This window comes from Schistocerca piceifrons, chromosome X, assembly GCF_021461385.2.
Source record: "Schistocerca piceifrons isolate TAMUIC-IGC-003096 chromosome X, iqSchPice1.1, whole genome shotgun sequence".
NCBI classification, from domain to species: Eukaryota; Metazoa; Arthropoda; class Insecta; order Orthoptera; family Acrididae; genus Schistocerca; species Schistocerca piceifrons.
This window is the reverse complement of record NC_060149.1, coordinates 454,993,000-455,010,183: the sequence shown is the minus strand read 5'-3', so window position 1 is coordinate 455,010,183 and position 17,184 is coordinate 454,993,000.

Below are 17,184 nucleotides of genomic sequence, written 5' to 3'. Positions count from 1 at the left end.
TCATGTATTTCGTCACATGATAAATATCCAAAATCTGTTTATCTACCGAGATATGAAAGTAACTACAGTTTTTCAGAAGGGATAGATGAATTTTTTTAAACAGCATTTAATAGCGTGTGGAATGAGAAGTTAAACAGAAACTAATTTGCTGGGATGTCATAAGATGTAATTTGCTAAGTATCTACAGCTATTGATTATTTCCTTTGGTAAGTAACAAACGTTTTTTTTTCTTTATCGAGTGTACTTTATTGGTTCAAGACGCGTTTCGCCGTTTACTTTAAGGCATTTTCGGTGGAATCTGGAATAATTCAGTTTTGTTTTAAATGCATAACTGATTACTTACAGTGAATCGAGTTTTTGGCGGACATATACGTTTCCCCTCACCTGGTCATATGCTGGAGGTTGAACTGAAACTTAGATTATGGAACATAAGCACATTTTCATGTTCGCTCTTTTTTCTTCTGTCACTAGCTGTAGGCATTTTACCGAAAACACTGATTTGAAGTCGTAACTACAGTGTGTTCACCTCATGCCCCTTCCTGTTTGGTTTGTTTATGTACATGTTGCCAACCTAAAGAATTATATGCTGAAATTGTTTGTTTATTTCTGTTCTCCTTATATCTGTATATATGTGGGGCTAGCCAGTGATAGTTACAGAAAGTTGAAAGTGAATGCAGTAGTTGTCAGACAGTGGTTGAAAGGTTTGGTGTTCAGCTGATTTCAGTTTTGGTTTAAATGTTTTGTGGAGGACTGCATGGAAGACTAAATTCACTGCTTACATTAACTGATAAAATAATAGAATAGCATTTGAACAAATGATTATTATCAGATTACTATCACGCAACCCCTTTGTCCTCACTCTTTGATGCCTCATAATATGTCCTGTCAACTTACCCCTCTTGTAGTCAAAGTTGTGCCGTAATTTCCTCTTCCTACTCTATTTAATTCCGTACCTCTTCTTTAGTTAGACGATCCTCATATCTAATCTTCAGCATTCTTATTGATCACCACGTTTTGAAAGCGTCCATTGTCTTCTCGATAGAACTGTTCATCGCCCACGTTTCACTTACAAGGCTGCACTCCACACAGATACCTTCGTAAAATAGTACCCAATCATTACAACTTATATTCCATGTGAACAAATTTTCTTTTTCTGAACGCTTTTCTTGCTATTCACAGTCTTCATTTTATATCCTCTCTACTACTGCCTTCTCAATTATTGCTTCCCTTTCAAGTCATTGAAGTCTTAGAAATGCAGTTTGGTTTCTGTACAAGTTGTAGATAATCTTGTGTCCCTGTGTTTTATCGATGACATCTCCAGAGCTTCAAAGAATGTTTTAATTAAGATTGTCAAAACCTTTCTCTAAACATGCAAATGCTATAAACACAGTTTCGCTGTTCTTCAGTGTGTCTACTTAGTTAAGTGGTAGGATCAGTATTGCCTTGCGTGTTCAGACATCTCACAGGAATCTAACATTGTACGTATGATAGTTCGTACAACCCCTCCCCCTCTCCTGTGTACATATTCCTTCCACTATCTATCTTCTCTTATTTGCTTAGTTCTGGCTTGCCAAATGAGTTCTTGACAGTTGCTTCTCCTTTGAGCAAAGTTTTCTTTGTTCTTTCTCATTTTCATTCCCTTATGTTTTCCAAGTGCAATATGACGTTGCAATTTTGGACTTTCTGTCAACGTCATGTTTAGATATTTCTATTTCCAATGGCCTACTTTATTTGCTGCATTTTTATATTTTTCCCTCTTGTCAGATTTAATATTTCACGTTTTATCTAACGATTTCTACTGTACATTCTTCCCGTTCTCATACTCTGCTGCATTCACCACTTCTTCTCTCAAAGATATCCATTCGTATTCTAGCGGATTCCTTCCTCTGTTTTAGTCAGTCGTTGCATTACGCTAACTTTAGGATTATCGAAAAACTGTGGGTCTTGACTTATTCAAGTTCCATTTCCTTAATTTGCTACCGTTTCCTATCTCTTTAGTTGTAATCTGCAGCTCGTAACTAATAAAGTATTGTAGGTTTGCGCCTGCACCGGGAAATGTCTTTTAATTTAAAATCTGGTTTCGAAAACTTTGTTCCAAATATGTATTAGTCTTTCATGATTCTTAAGCAATGTGCTAGATAGTGAACAATGATGAACGGTAGTCATGAAATCTGGTTATGGTGAAATGAGAAAACATGCATAATGGAATATGTGAAGGAGTACATTGCCCAGAAAATGAAAAATTGGTATGTCTTCACCCAACTTCGTCTTTCCTCCATGTAGGTGTAAGATATAGTTTTTCAAACGCACCGGGAGTTTCAGTGGGTCCCGACCCGTACCTCAGTAGCTGTCCATCATTGGCTACCACTAGCGTCTGCCGCTTCCAGATGGGAACGCCAATTCCGCGAGCCGCCGCGTCAAAGCGGAAAACGCTGGCCGCTGCCGTTGCCGCACGACGCGCTGCCGCGCTCTAGTGGGAACCGGCCTTTACCCAAAGAGCGGCAACGGCGGCACCACGACACAACCCCGCAGCAGCCAGCTGAGAGGCGGCGCATCCCTCCCCCCGCCAGTCACTGACGAGCGAGAGGGAATGCGTGACGCATGCCGAGCTGGGTCACCGAACCCAACGCGGCTCTCACCCAGAGGGCCGCTGCAGTAAGGCAACACCCACTGCCCAGACACTCAACGCCGCCCGGCAACGAATAACGCTGCGCACCTGCGCGAAACTGGGAACGCGCAGTAAATAGGGCGTCCACTTGCTGTCTGACGGTACACGAAAAACATACGTGCGCCGTACCAACATTAGACACGGCCAGACGCAGAAGGGAGAGTGCCTCACCATTGGTTCAAAAAAGGGCTCTGAGCACTATGAGACTTAACTTCTGAGGCCATCAGTCCCCTACAACATAAAACTACTTAAACCTAACTAACCTAGGGACATCACACACGTCCATGCCCGAGGCAGGATTCGCACCTGTGACCGTTGTGGTCGCGCGGTTCCAGACTGTAGCACCTCACCATTGGCATGAAGCACCTGAACAAGGGGGCGTGTCTCGCCAATACCACATGCATCAACTGACAGCGACCACGAGGTGATGCGACACAGAAGGGCGTGTGCCTCACCATTGGTATACACCACCATGAGAAGGGGGCGTGTCTCGCCATTGACGAGAACCAGCAGAAAGAGGCGTGTCTCGCCAATACCACATGCATCAGCTGGCAGCAACCACGAGATGATGCGAAGCAGAAGGGCGCGCGTCTCACCACTGGCACGCAGCACCAGAAGAAGGGGGCGTGTCTCACCACTGATGCGTACCGGCAGAAGGGGGCGTGTCGCCAATATCACATGCACCGGCTGACAGCAATCACGAGACGATGCGGCGAAGAAGGGGGCATGTGTCGTTAGACGCATCACTGCACAATATGCAGACGACAACTGTCATACTGGCTTGTCGATAACGAGAGAGGGCCGACGAACAGCGAAGTCCAGCAAATTTCCAACATTGACCCACCCCACTGTATGGGCGCAGGAGATGGAACTGGGCGAGAGGCAACGTTGCGGGCTCCTGTATAGAGAAAACAACCTGGACGACTCAACGGACGTTACACTCAACGCCGCCGCCAGCTCCCCATTTCAGTGTTGTGGTTCCCTAGTAGCCTACCCTCCAGGTCGCCTTTAGAAGAGACGTCAACCCCAGCACCCAAAGAAATACCCAGTGAAACTACCATGTGACAAAACTGCAGAATAAGTGGGGGTCAACGAGTTCATTTCTATGTGTGTTTGTGTACTTGTGTATTATTTTGTATATGTGGTTATTTATGTGTTGACGAGTGAAATAAGGGTCCCAGAGAGGAGCTAAAGTGTTTGACGAGTTACAATATATATATAATAAATCTTTTTTGTCAGTTACATTGCTCTCTATGGATTCTGCATTTTAGCGGTTGAGTTAACCTGTCATCACTTCATTTAAGCCCAATTCGGGAAATGCCAGTATAAGTAATGTGAAACAGACACTTCTACTCCTCCAATAAAGGACAAAGATGCACAGCTTTGTTGGCTAATTCCACCAGTCAACCACAGGTTTAGTGACAGATTACGACGTTATCATTACTACATTAATGGTTTTCGAATGACCAATGTCAATTTCATTCATTACTTAATTGTTTTAGTATCATTGCAATGATTTGTTGATTTTGCACTTTTCACTTAGATTTTTAGGTGTATGTCAGCACCATTTGGTTTTGCAAATGACATATCTTTGGTTCATTTTAGCGTAATTTTTATTAAAAGATGAATGATTTTAAATGGTCATCACTTGTTTGCCTAGGATGTTAATTTAGAAATTTCCTATGTTATTCACTTACTATGTTGTATGCTGAGTGGCCTCACATTTTGCTGCGCTTGTTTTAGTGATTTTAGCATCATTGCATTTGTTAGTTTATATCAATTAAGTTTTAGACATGTGTGTCTTTCTCACATAACATATTAATGAGAAGTTGATTTTGTACTTTTCACCTAGATATTTGGGTGTATGTCAGCACCATTTGATTTTACAAATGACATTTCTGTGGTTCATTTTAACTTAAATTTTCATCACGAGATGAATGGTTTTGAATGATCATAACTTGTATGCCTAGGATGTAAATTTAGACATTTCGTATGTTATTAACTTGCTATGTCCTTTAAATGCCATTGCCTTATGCCAAGCGGCCGCATGTTTGATCCGGTCGTATCGGGAATATTCGTTCATGCCGCAGAGCAGGACGTTGCAATTCTTTTTTTATCTTTTCTATAGTACAAACGATTGTTTGCATTTGTTTCTACTTTTATTTTTACGTAAGCATAGAACATAACATTGGTAAAAGAAATTAACCAGAATTGTCCGCCCATGAGAAGAACATTCCTGATCATTTCTTTCCATCCACACATGGGGTGATGAAACGGTACAGTAGTTTCCGCTCTATAAGCAGCAGGTTTCGCTGCTTGCTCGCACGGGGAAATACCAACAGAGTAGGCTCCACCGCCAATTTTATTGCACGACGCGGCCGGCCGCAGTTGCAACTGAACCCATGTGGACGGGTGGAAAGAAATGTGTTAGGCTTCATAATACTTATTTATATGTGTCGTGTATTATGCGTTTCTTGTACGTGAATTTGAATCTGCATATGAACTTTCCTAATCCTCCTCACACCTTTCCATAAACCGTGGCCAAATCTTAGTTGGGAAGTAGTTCTGTAGTATAGTAGTGCCAAACTCACCCCTGTGTAGGGGATCAGAGAGACAGCACAGGCAGGTAAAAGTCAAAGACGTTCCAGTGTCACAAGATTTGGGGTGGAGAGGTTGCTCACGGCAAAGTGGTTCGACCATCCCCTCCACCAGGGCCCAGGAAGACCTCTGGGTGCCCGCCATATTCGGGGAGTGTTACAGAAGGCGGGTAAGTGAGCAGACTTGCCCTCAGTGCGTCTGTCTCAAGGTTCACGCATGGAAGACAGGTATTTGAAAATTTGTGCCATTTCTTTTATTTCCAGCTTCGGATTGTGTAAGGAAATGAATGTTCTCCTTTAATTTCGGAAATTTGACCTTCTGTGTTAACGTATCTCGTCCCGAGTTTGCCCTTAATCCACCTCACATAGTGGATGTCCAATGGATAGTATTGGGAGACTTTGGTGGTATACATTTGGCCAACGCAATTCCGTCTTGCTTGTAGAAATGTGCGTGAAGATTAGTATATGAATACCCGAGCTATAAGTTGTAAAATTGTAATATCTGTAAACTGAAACAATTGCTGCAATCGCTGTAAAGTCGAGTGATAATGTTTAAAATAAATAGGTAATCAATTGTCATCAATCTTTAACATACCTTAAAAATCACAAAGAGGTCAAGTTAAAGGAATTCATTTAAAATAAAAGATATATAATGCAGTGATCCACACATCAGCGTGTCAGCCCCTTGCCTAGTATCGTACAGAAAGGGTAGGTAGCGCTCTCAAGCTATCCTCCCCAGTTATTCGTTGCACAATTTTCATTCTGGGCTTGACGACATCAACTTTCATCTGGCGCCCCTAGGCAAGGAGGTTAGACGGTAATCCTTCAATGCCCTCTGGACGAAGCTGACTTCCACTTGCAGTATTCTCGGTGGTGACGAAGGTGGCCCCAGACGGTTATGCGTGCTTCCGGTTGTGGGTCGATAGCTGCACTGGTGTTAGTCGAAGCCGTTCCCTCAGCAGCCTCATTACTGTAAAGCGCTTACGTTAACTACTAACTTAATCGCACTAATCTTTCGACGCTCTACAATACATTTTATAACATTAAATGAACAATTTGGTAGTTGCAGTAATTTAAAAACTTTATGCTGTCAATACTGTGGTCAATACTAATGAGAGCAATTCTCATTAATAATTAATTATACATATGAAGTAAATTTCCTATGTCACACATTAAATTTAACACATTGGGGTACCTGTATTACAATGGAATGCTACGACAGTGAGTGCATAATTTAGGTATACAAAAGAAATCAGCCATATTTTTACATTAACTGGAGTCACCTGCCCAGGACTATTGGAGGACGCAAGAGAACACAATCCTAAGCTTTAATTTAATTAGTTACAGTTAATTGTTTGCGCCAAACTATGAATACCTATTTGCTTGATTGTGACAAAGCGGACTGCTTACCTGATGCTCCAACTAAAATATTAATTACCTCGAAACTATCCGAAAATGTTTCTTAAAAATATAATTTCACGATGGAATATACGTTCCCGTATGCACAGGTACAATAAATGACTGCCTTAGTGAAGCACAATTGGAACTAAATGTACTGTTAATAGCCGGGAGGTACCCCAAACGATGTGCAAGACAGCAACTGAATCGCGATGGGCTTTAGAAAATCTCGGAAACGTAAGTTAAAGAACGAATCGATGATCGAAATAAGTAAAATGACTCCATAAGCAACTCAACGATGAGAACATAATTGACAAATTCTGAGCTACTCAGAGCAAAGGCAGTGCTAATTGTAAAAGTGACAATGAACAACCAGCGAAGTACCCCAAGTGTGACTGGGCACACCTCTCTAGATATGACCCCGTGGACACCTGTCATCCCCTTGTCTTCTCTATTCTCCTCCCCATCCCCAAAAACCGACGAATTGGAGGGGGGTTTCACGACTTTCATAACAGTGATGAGCAAGGATTTTGCTGAATACCCCAAAAGGAAGGTAAGCCTGCTAAAACTTCTCAAACCGCGATTGCTGAATGTCAGTTGACTAAGCAGAGGCTGATAAACTGAATTTGCTGTGTCGTCACCAAATGGCTCAGACATTCATGTGAAAGCGACAGAGCCATTTATCCATCTGAGTGGCTGACAATATGTGTAATGTAGACTTCATAAATCTTCCCACAGTGGAGACGGCAAAATAGCAGTTCGGTGTGTTTGCATTAGGGTCATGCCAGCAATACTCAGGGGACCTGCTGTCATTGTGCTCAAATTAGAAAGGATCAAGTCCACAAATGTACAGTAGAACGACAGCTTTTGTGCTAGTAACTCTGTGTACCTACAGTTGAACAGGGTGTTGTAAAAAAAGCTGTATTCAAAAGCCTAGGCTTCTCGCAACGCGGCTACTCTGTCCAGCCTCTGGGAAGAGACATTTAAGGATCTCTGGGCAGAACCCACTGTATATTTATTTCCTACAGCAATGTTACATGTAAAAAATTGCGAAATTTAACTAGAATCACAAATAATTTGTGACCTTTCTGTTATGTTGAGACTGGCCAACTGAGCGCTATGAGCACCAAGAGGTCCTACAGTAGATAGTCGATTATTCAGAGAACCATATATTGACGTTGTTACTAGATTCGTGTAATTAAGATGGCAATTCGTAAGTGGGATCACAACGCACCAAATAACTCATCCATGCCACTTCTGAGGTAATCTGTGACGTTTCGTTCCCATTCACATTCATTAATGTCTCTATTTGTCGCACTCAACAAGGTTCTTTATTTCTTCAATTTGTGTCCATTGATTACTTGTAGGACTAGTGTTCTTTGAGTGTTGTGTAGCGGTCCAGAGATACTTCTCTTATAGGCAGCCGGACGATGTGGCCGAGCGGTTCTAGGCGCTTCAGTCTGTACCGCGCGACCGCTGCGGATGCAGGTTCGAATCCTGCCTTGCGCATGGATGAGTGCGATGTCCTTAGGTTAGTTAGGTTTAAGTAGTTCTAAGTTCTAGGGGACTGATGACCTCAGATGTTAAGTCCCAAAAGTGCTCAGAGCCATTTGAACCATTTTCTCTTATAGGCAGGCAGTTTGCCACTCATCGCTTTTTTACCCGGTTCGATTTGTGAGCTTATTTTTAATAATTTTTGACCTTTATAAAGATACACATATAATCTAATATGGGGTCGACTATTATTCAGGTAGGGTAGGACTATCCACTTCCGTCCTTAATCTATCAGTTGTGATAGTGAAAACAAGGTTGAATAACTCACTTAATAGGAGACAAAATCGATGCTTTAGGTACGGCCAGGGTAGGAGATGGGCAAGTGGGTACTCCATACCATTCAACATAGCTGTGAACGCAGTTTCGTATTATCAGAAGTTTAATTCGTAAATGAATACTACAAAGTGTGCTTGTATACCTAAGACCTTTCCTAGACGTTTCTCACACTCGAGGGGATGCCTTAGTAACCCTTTCGTCCAGTCCTTACAAACAGAGAGTACCAAATTATTCAGATGATGTAAACTCCAATCGCAGGCAGGGGCTGCATATTCAGTAGAGGAAATTACGAACCTTCTGATCGCAATCATAGGTCTATTGCAAGCACGTGTAAGGAGTTGGAAGTCTGAACACGTTAATTTCCTTCCATTTTATGTGTGTTTATAGTTCAGTGTACAGGGAAACTACCTGACTCTCTGGTAACTGTTGTCGGCGTTCACTTATCCCTTATTCTGCAACATTTTGTGGTTGAAAAATCTGCTGTAGGTTTTGATCTCCGATACAGCCACAGTCAAGGAGACATGATGATATCTGAGGTAAGCTGCTATTTACGTGGAGATAGTGAAAGGAAGTCACAGTTAGGGCAGCAGATCTGATAGTCACCATCAATAGAATTTCTTCACTGTTGCCTCCTTGACGTGATTCAATGGAAGCAAATGTACCCATGCTACCAATGCTTCGTTAGTCAACAGCTGCATACTGAATACGCATGTAAGGAAAATTTTTTGCAGAGTTTAGATTCCGGATCTTTGTTGTATGCTTCGAATATCTTAGCGATTAAGAGTATTAGGGGCACACAGAGTGAGGGGTTTTCTATTTATCGGGAGCTCCCACATTAAGTGCGTTATGGATTCTCATAGACACACAGCGTTCAGGGCCAGAAAGAAAGCCAATGTGCACTCGGCATGTCTGCTGTAGGGGGAGAGGGTGGGGGGGGGGGTAGGAGGGAGGGTGCCATCCACGATGAGAAGGAGGCGTTGCCTTTGGCCATTGAGCGTGCAGGCTGCCGACATCTGCAATTTGTGGCCGACGTCGACACAATGATACCAGTCCCCGAGACCATTTCATACAGGCAGCTGACGAAGGTGTTCAAGGCTGCCGGCCTCGCGCACGGGGTGCAAACGAAGCTCGAAAATTGAGCATTAATCCCAGAATTGATCAGGGTCCTTTGTTTTGGAGCCATGTAGAGGGTCTTAACCAAAGCCTTCATCCACTCCATGACGGACTTGGCCAAAAATTTCTGGGTTTGTGTCATCGGGTGGGGAATTATAAGACTCCCCTTGAAAAGTTAGGGTTGCAGTTCACAAAGGGAGTACGTACTCGAATAACAGAGTACTTGTGGAGTACGCAAGGGTATTTTCTTTTTTGGGTAGGCGGTATGTTGACATTCTCTAGTGAACACCTGCCAGGTGACTCGCAGGTAGGGAAACCAGATCGCGTTCAGAGTAAAGACAATTTGATTGTCAAATTTTATCAGAGAATTGTCGAAGTATTTATAGCAAAGTTCCCGAAACTACTGCCCTCGAGGAAACTTCTCACTGTCGGGAGTGAGAGCTGGCTGAAACCCGAAGTAAGAAGGTCAGAGATATTTAGCTGTTCATGGTGTGCATATCGAAAGATTAAACGCCATAGGAAGGGATGTATTCAATACAGCTGGCAAAAATATTGTCTCTACTGACGTCGAATCTGAGGGTGACGGGGAAGTTATTTGGTCACCCACAACATTTCTAGATGAAATCAAGTTAACTTAATATGTTTTTACCACACACGGGATTCCGCCGTGACGGTATTTGAATCATTGAGATAAAATTTACGATCAGTAGTGCGAAATACCCAGATCATGTAGTACTAGTTGGTGGGTATACAGCCTACCACAGGGATGTCCATGGAATCACTGCAGCGGGTACAGACAGACAGTATTGTGTAGTTCTTTTGAATACCTTTCCAGAAAACTGTCTTTAGCAGCAATTTTAGAACTAGTAACTACAAACAGGCCCGACCTTCTCTACAGTGTCGTTACAGAGAAAGGGATGAATTACCATGATGTCATCATTGCCATTTTGGTTAGTACATTTACTAAATCAGTCAAGAACGTTTGGAGAGTATTTCAACTAGAAAGGGAACGTAGACAGTTGTTAGCATCTCAGGAAGACAATTAATTGCTATAATTTAGTTCTAGTACAATGGACGAAGAGGAATTACGGTGAAAGTTTAAACTGATTGCAAACCGCACTCTGGAGTACTATTTGCCGTGTAACTGGATTAACGACGGAAATAACCTATCGTGGCTTAACAACAAATTTCGAAACATTCTGAGAATACAAAAGCTGTTGCACTCTCGGTTCAAGAGAGAACACTCAATTGACCACAGGCAAAAGTTAACAGAAATATCCGTGTACGATAAAAGTTGGATACGTAAGGCTTGACCAGTCTGGAGTGGCAGTAGAAGACTGAAAAAGTAAAGCCGATGTTTTATATTTCGCATTTAAGATATCGTTTACGCAGGAGAATCGTACAAACCTACTGTTATTTGACCATAGCACATACTCCATTATGGAAGACATAGAACAACTAAAAGAACTAAAAGCAATTAAGTCACCAGGTCCTGATGGAATCCCAATTTTATATTACAAAGGGTACCTGCTGCATTGTCCTTTTACTTAGCTAACATTGATGGCGTATCTCTCGCTCAGTAAGAAGTTACAAGCGACTGGAAAAAAGCGCAGGTGACTCCTGCGTATAAGAAGGGCAAAAGAACAGGCCGCCATAATTACAAACCAACATCTTTAACATCGACTTGCTGCAGAAAGCATGAACATATTTTCCGTTCGAACATAACTAATCTATCTGAGAGGGAAAGCTTATATCCACAGATTAGCAGGTTTTTAGAATGCAATGGTCTTGCGAAACTCAGCTTGCCCTTCTCCCACACGAGGCTCTGCGAACCGTGGGTGATAAGCAACAGGCAAATTCCATATTCGTCGATTTCCGAAAAGTATTTTTACATGGTGACACTGCCAACTGTTAGAAAGGTACAAGAACACGGAATAGGTTCCCAGGAATCAGAGTGGCTCGAAGACTTCTAAAGTAACAGAACCCAGTATAATGGTCACGATGGCGAGTGTTCGTTGGAGATAGCGAGTGTTCGTTGGAGACAAAAGTGTCTTGAGTAGTGCCCTCGGGAAGTGTGATAGGACCACTATTATTTTCTGTGTACTTAAATGTTCTGGCGAACAAGCTAATCATCAGTGTGTGGCTGTTTGCTGACGATACTGCGGTGTATGGGAAGGCGTCGTTGTTGCGTGACTGTAGGGGAACACAGTGCGAATCAGACGAAAATTTTAGTTGCCGTAAAGGATGGCAGCAATTTGTAAATTGGAAAAATGTAAGTTAATGCAGATGAGTTGGAGAAACATATCCATAGCGATCGAGTACATTATTAGTGGTGTGCTGAATGATAAAGTCACAGCTATGAAGCATGCGGGCGTAATGTCGGAAAGCAGTATGAAATATAATGAACATGTAAGGACTGCAGTAGGGAAGACGAATGATCGACTTCAGTTAACTGGGAGAATTTTAGAGAAGTGTGTTTCGTTTATAAAGGAGACCGCATAGAGGATATGTTGTTGAATATTGTTCGAGTGTTTGGGATCCGCTCAATGTCGGATTCAAGGAATACACCGAAGCAGTTCAGAGGAGTGCTGCTAAATTTGTTATCGGCAGGTTCAAACAACATGCAGGTATTACGGAGATGCTTCAGGAACTCAATTGCGGATCACTGGTGAGGAGGAGACGTTCGTTTCAAAGAACACTATTGAAAAAATTTTGAGAAACGGCATTGGAGGCTGTCTGCAGAACGATTCTTCTGCTGCCAACGTACACTTCGCGTAAGGAGCATGAAGATAAGATTAGAAAGACAAAGGTTAGTATGGAAGTACATAGATAGTCATTTTTCCTAGATATATTTGCGAATGGAAGAGAAAAGGAAATGACTAGTAATGGTACGTAGTTGATACTTATGTGACTTATTTGGAAAAACGTAGTGTTGGAGTAAAATGCCCGTAGCAGCTTTTGGGGTTGGGTTTTGTTCTGAAGAGTGTGAGCTGTGTACATAATTGAAAAGTAAGTATATTATGGTTGAACAGATAATTTTCCGTGCTCCTAGGCTTATCATTGCTTTTCCCAATGACATTTAAGCGCTGAAAGTGTGAAGACAAGAGGAAATGGAATGACATGTAAATTAACCAGTTTGTTTGTTCCACTATAGACAGATTCAGTTGCTACCCTCCACAAACGGTAGAGGTATAGCACAAAGATTGAATAAAGCCATTTAGTGATTGCAGTCAGTTTGTGGTATCTGTCCTGGAGCACATTTCAGTGTTTCCTATAACTCAAAGTAACTATCAAGGCAAAATAAATCACAGCCGAAATCACGTAACGCTCGAAACACTGACGTCTCTAGTAGCATCTCTTGGCGGATATGCAAGACGGATGACACTTAGCACCGCCAAGCGCCTCGGACGCAGCTATATGTTATGAAAGCATGACAGCTGAGAAGGTCCACAACTGTAAGCTCCGCCCGGCCACGCCCTGTCCCGCCCACTATGTATAGTGGGAAATAAGGACGTCTCATTGGCTGAGACACTCGTCTCCGTCCGTCTTCCCGCTCGATGTCAGGGCAGCAGGAGGCCGTAGGAGGTATACGATTCCAGAGGCTGCCTTATCAGCACTCTGTTACGCGAACTTCACCTATATATTGTGATGTGCACAGACTGAGCTACTTATTCTTTGATAGGCTTCTCCAGTCAGTCTTAAATATCTGTAATTTGTCATTGATTGATCAGACAAAAAGTTTAGCGATAATTGCAACCAGTAGTGGATAAAATCTTCTAGTGGCAATTTAAGAGTAGATTATTGCCAGTTCACTAGTTTTTGGAGACGCATTATATCTACAAGGAAAGTTTCATGTGTAAAATTAACAATAACATATAGTATGATACAAGTGGTGCAACTACTAGACGTGAGACGTCATGTGGCAGCAATGCATATAAAAGTCTTCTCTATAAGTTGTCAAAATATTGAGAGCGGAGTTGAAACCATTAAATCTGTCTGATATGGAAAACATATCTTACAGTGATGCACAACTTGCATTGCGATGTTGAGTTACTTCATTTGTTTCTGATTCGTCATGAAAGGGCTGAAAGATCACGTTCTTAACTACAGAAGGTTGGTTTCATTACTCAGTATACTTAAACTGAAAGCACAATTCGGGAATTCATGACATTTCTATAATTCGCACTAATGCATCGAGAAATTAAATCAGACATAACTGCTATGTTATAACGCTTACTGAACTACAGAAGAAGGCTTGCGATTAACAATAAAGTAAGTGAAAGATGACTGATCGTTTATCTGGCACAATGAATAGGTGTTATTAACGTGTAGTTGCTAATCTGTACACGACTTTTAAATTTAGGATCTCGATGCCTTATGAACGCGATGATTATACAGGTTGCTTCATCAGATTGAAAACTAAATATGACAATCTTGAAAGTGAGTGAACGATCACGAGATGTCAGAAGTCGTCATCAGTAGTGCCAAGTCTCAACCGCACTAGCAATAAGAAAAGCTTCATGGACGGCTTTCATTGTCCTCACTGCTATCCGCAGCCTGCTCCAACCTGCCTTTAGTGGAGCTGCACCACCAGACGTCAATCTAAGTGACGACCTTTAACCGAGAGCATATCACACCATCGAAAATTACAAATGTACAGGGTGTCACAGCTATCTTGTCCACCCAAAATATCTCTGGAACAATAACAGCTATTGGTAAACGACTTTCACCGGTATCAATGTAGGGCTGGGGCCCATGAATGTACATATTTGGAAACATTCTAAAACGAAAGCATATGTGTTTTTTAACACAAACTTATGTTTTTTTTTAAATGGACCTCCTATAGTTTTTCTTCAGCAATCCGTAGAATGACAAAGCACATACACAATGGCGTTGATTGCATCGAAATATTCCCATTACATCCCGAGATATTAAGACGCGAAGTTGACGCTTGAAACACCCGGCATGCGCTGCTAGCGCACGCCCTGAGGCTCAGGCGTGAACTCCATGCTGCCCGTAATCGCGATGTGATTGACATACGTAATCACACCTCCATACTTATCAAGAGGTCCGAAACGAATAATGCGGTCTGCAGCCGTCCTTCATTAACGTTGTACATTCCAGCAGCTATTTATCCCACAGGCTAGGGGAGATGCGGTTCTGTAACATATCTGTGTACCTCAACGTTAGTCACAAAGTTAACTTCGCTTATCGTTAATCCGTTACTAAAAAGGTAATGCCGATCAATGTTAAAACTTTACTTTACTGTAGATCTAGCGCAAGTGACATTTAATCATTCATTCGTAATAGTAAAATTCATGTTGATGGTTTTAGTTAAACGTAGATACGTAAAACGTGCAAGAGGGAAACCATTATGTGCTTATGAGAGTTGATGGCAGTAGACCGTATTATTCGTTTCGGACCTCTTGAAAAGTATGGAGGTGTGATTACACATGTCAATCACATCACGCCTGAGACTCAGGACGTGCGCTAGCAGCGCATGTCGGGTGTTTCAAGCGTCAACTTCGCTTCTCAATATCTCGGGATGTTATGGGAATATTGCGATGCAATCATTGTGTATGTGCTTTGTCATGCTATGGATTGCTGAAGAAAAAATATAGGAGGTCCATTTAAAAAAAACATAAGGTTGTGTTAAAACACATATGGTATCGTTTTGGAATGTTTACAAATATGTACATACATGGGCCCCAGCCCTACATTGATACCGGTGAAAATCGTTTTCCAATAGCTGTTATTGTTCCAGAGATATTTTGGGTGGACAAGATAGCTGGGACACCCTGTATATCCCAATTAACCTGTTCGGCTTGCGGTGACACCCTATTTTAACAAAACCAAGGGTGTTCTAAACGACTTTGTTCAAAATGTCAAGAACTAGTGACATACTACACACTCTTCACATTAAACGGACTGTATTACGTCCGTTCTTGTGTCATTCGCATCCAGATTATCAGGAGTATCGCCAAAATGTGGAGATATTATGGAGGGAAAGCTAGTACGTCGATGTCACAGAGTAATAAATCAAATTGCAGCCTCAGAGGGAAAAATTTAACATATGGCGACTGATGCAGAACAAAATCAGAAGTAGTACGAAAATCTGCAGTTGTTCACTTACATTCGTTTTTCAACTCCAGATTTATCATAGACACCGCATGCAAAAAAAGGTTGTTCATTACTTCCATAATTATCCCTGTCTGGTTTGATACTGAGATGACGAACAAAATCCAGATTCGTGTGACTGACAGATGCTACCAATTTGTTCAGAGTCTTTCCCTTCTCTTGCTGACTAAACTTAGTAGTCTCGAGCAGTCGATTACGCTAACTCCTTCGATGGTGCCAGGAGATACATGACACAGAACGTTAATATTCGTTATTTACTTGTCACTGTTAGTGGCTCAGTGAAAAAGGCAATGGAAGAAACTGATAAGGTACAGTGTTTGTAGCCAAACTAGAATTGATTTCGAGTTTTGGCAAGTGATCACTTTCGAACAATTTGGTCAAGGTACTGCCCCAGAAAACACATTCTCATTGCCAAACAAAGCCTACGACGTTGTAAAGACTTCCCTACGCTAGTGCCGAGAAGAAAGTGAATTCTTAGCCGGAATGCTACACACAATCTACCACGAGACGGTGTGCTCTCCACATAGCTGATACACTGTTAGCTGCGTGGCTACAACAGTAGAAAACTTATAGTGTGTACTCCCATTCCTATTAGATGGATCATGGGGAAAAATAGCTATGTCTAACGTTTATGTGTACTGACAGCAACCTACACAACTAAATAACGGCTGGAAGTCTGACAAATACTTTCAGCAAAGAATTTGTAGCACTGAAATTCATATTTGAAGTTAGCATGTTTTCCTTTTTCAGAAAACCTCTTGTTGCTATTGCCATTCTACATTTTATATCCTTCTTCATTCGTCGCCATCATCTTGTTTCCCGCTCACGTAGTGAAATACTTCTACTACGATCAGCGTCATAGTTCCTTACATAACTTCCCCAATGTCAACTGACTTAACGGGTTTACTGTTTATTAAACATTTACTTTTATCTATACATCAACAGAATGAAGAGAAACGTCTACATAGAATGTTTACCGCGCAGAAATTCAGGATTATTTGCTCATAAAAGTACAGAGCATTGGATGTACGATCGTTTCAATTTGCAGTACACTCCAAACAGAGAAAAAAATACATAATACTAGGAGCAGCAGGGTTACTACCGTGAGTGGTGGCATGGTCTGAAGCAGGACGCTGTTTTTGGTTTAGTCTCCTCCGAATCAACTTCCTCGTACCTCAAAAGGCGCAGTTAGTACAAATATATCCATATACTCATGTGGGAATATCTATCGATGTATCGCTGTTAGAGCGCTTTGCTACGTTAGGTGGCGTTAAATTTGCGGCCAGCACTGTTTCAGCCTCACTCCTGATGACGTACTGAATAGATTCCTAAATTCTCTCATTGTTGCATACCTTGTTCCTTTCATAAATACGTCGTCTGAAAGTCAGAACGTAATGCAGACATGCACAAACTAATTCATTGTTGTAGAGTATCGAATCG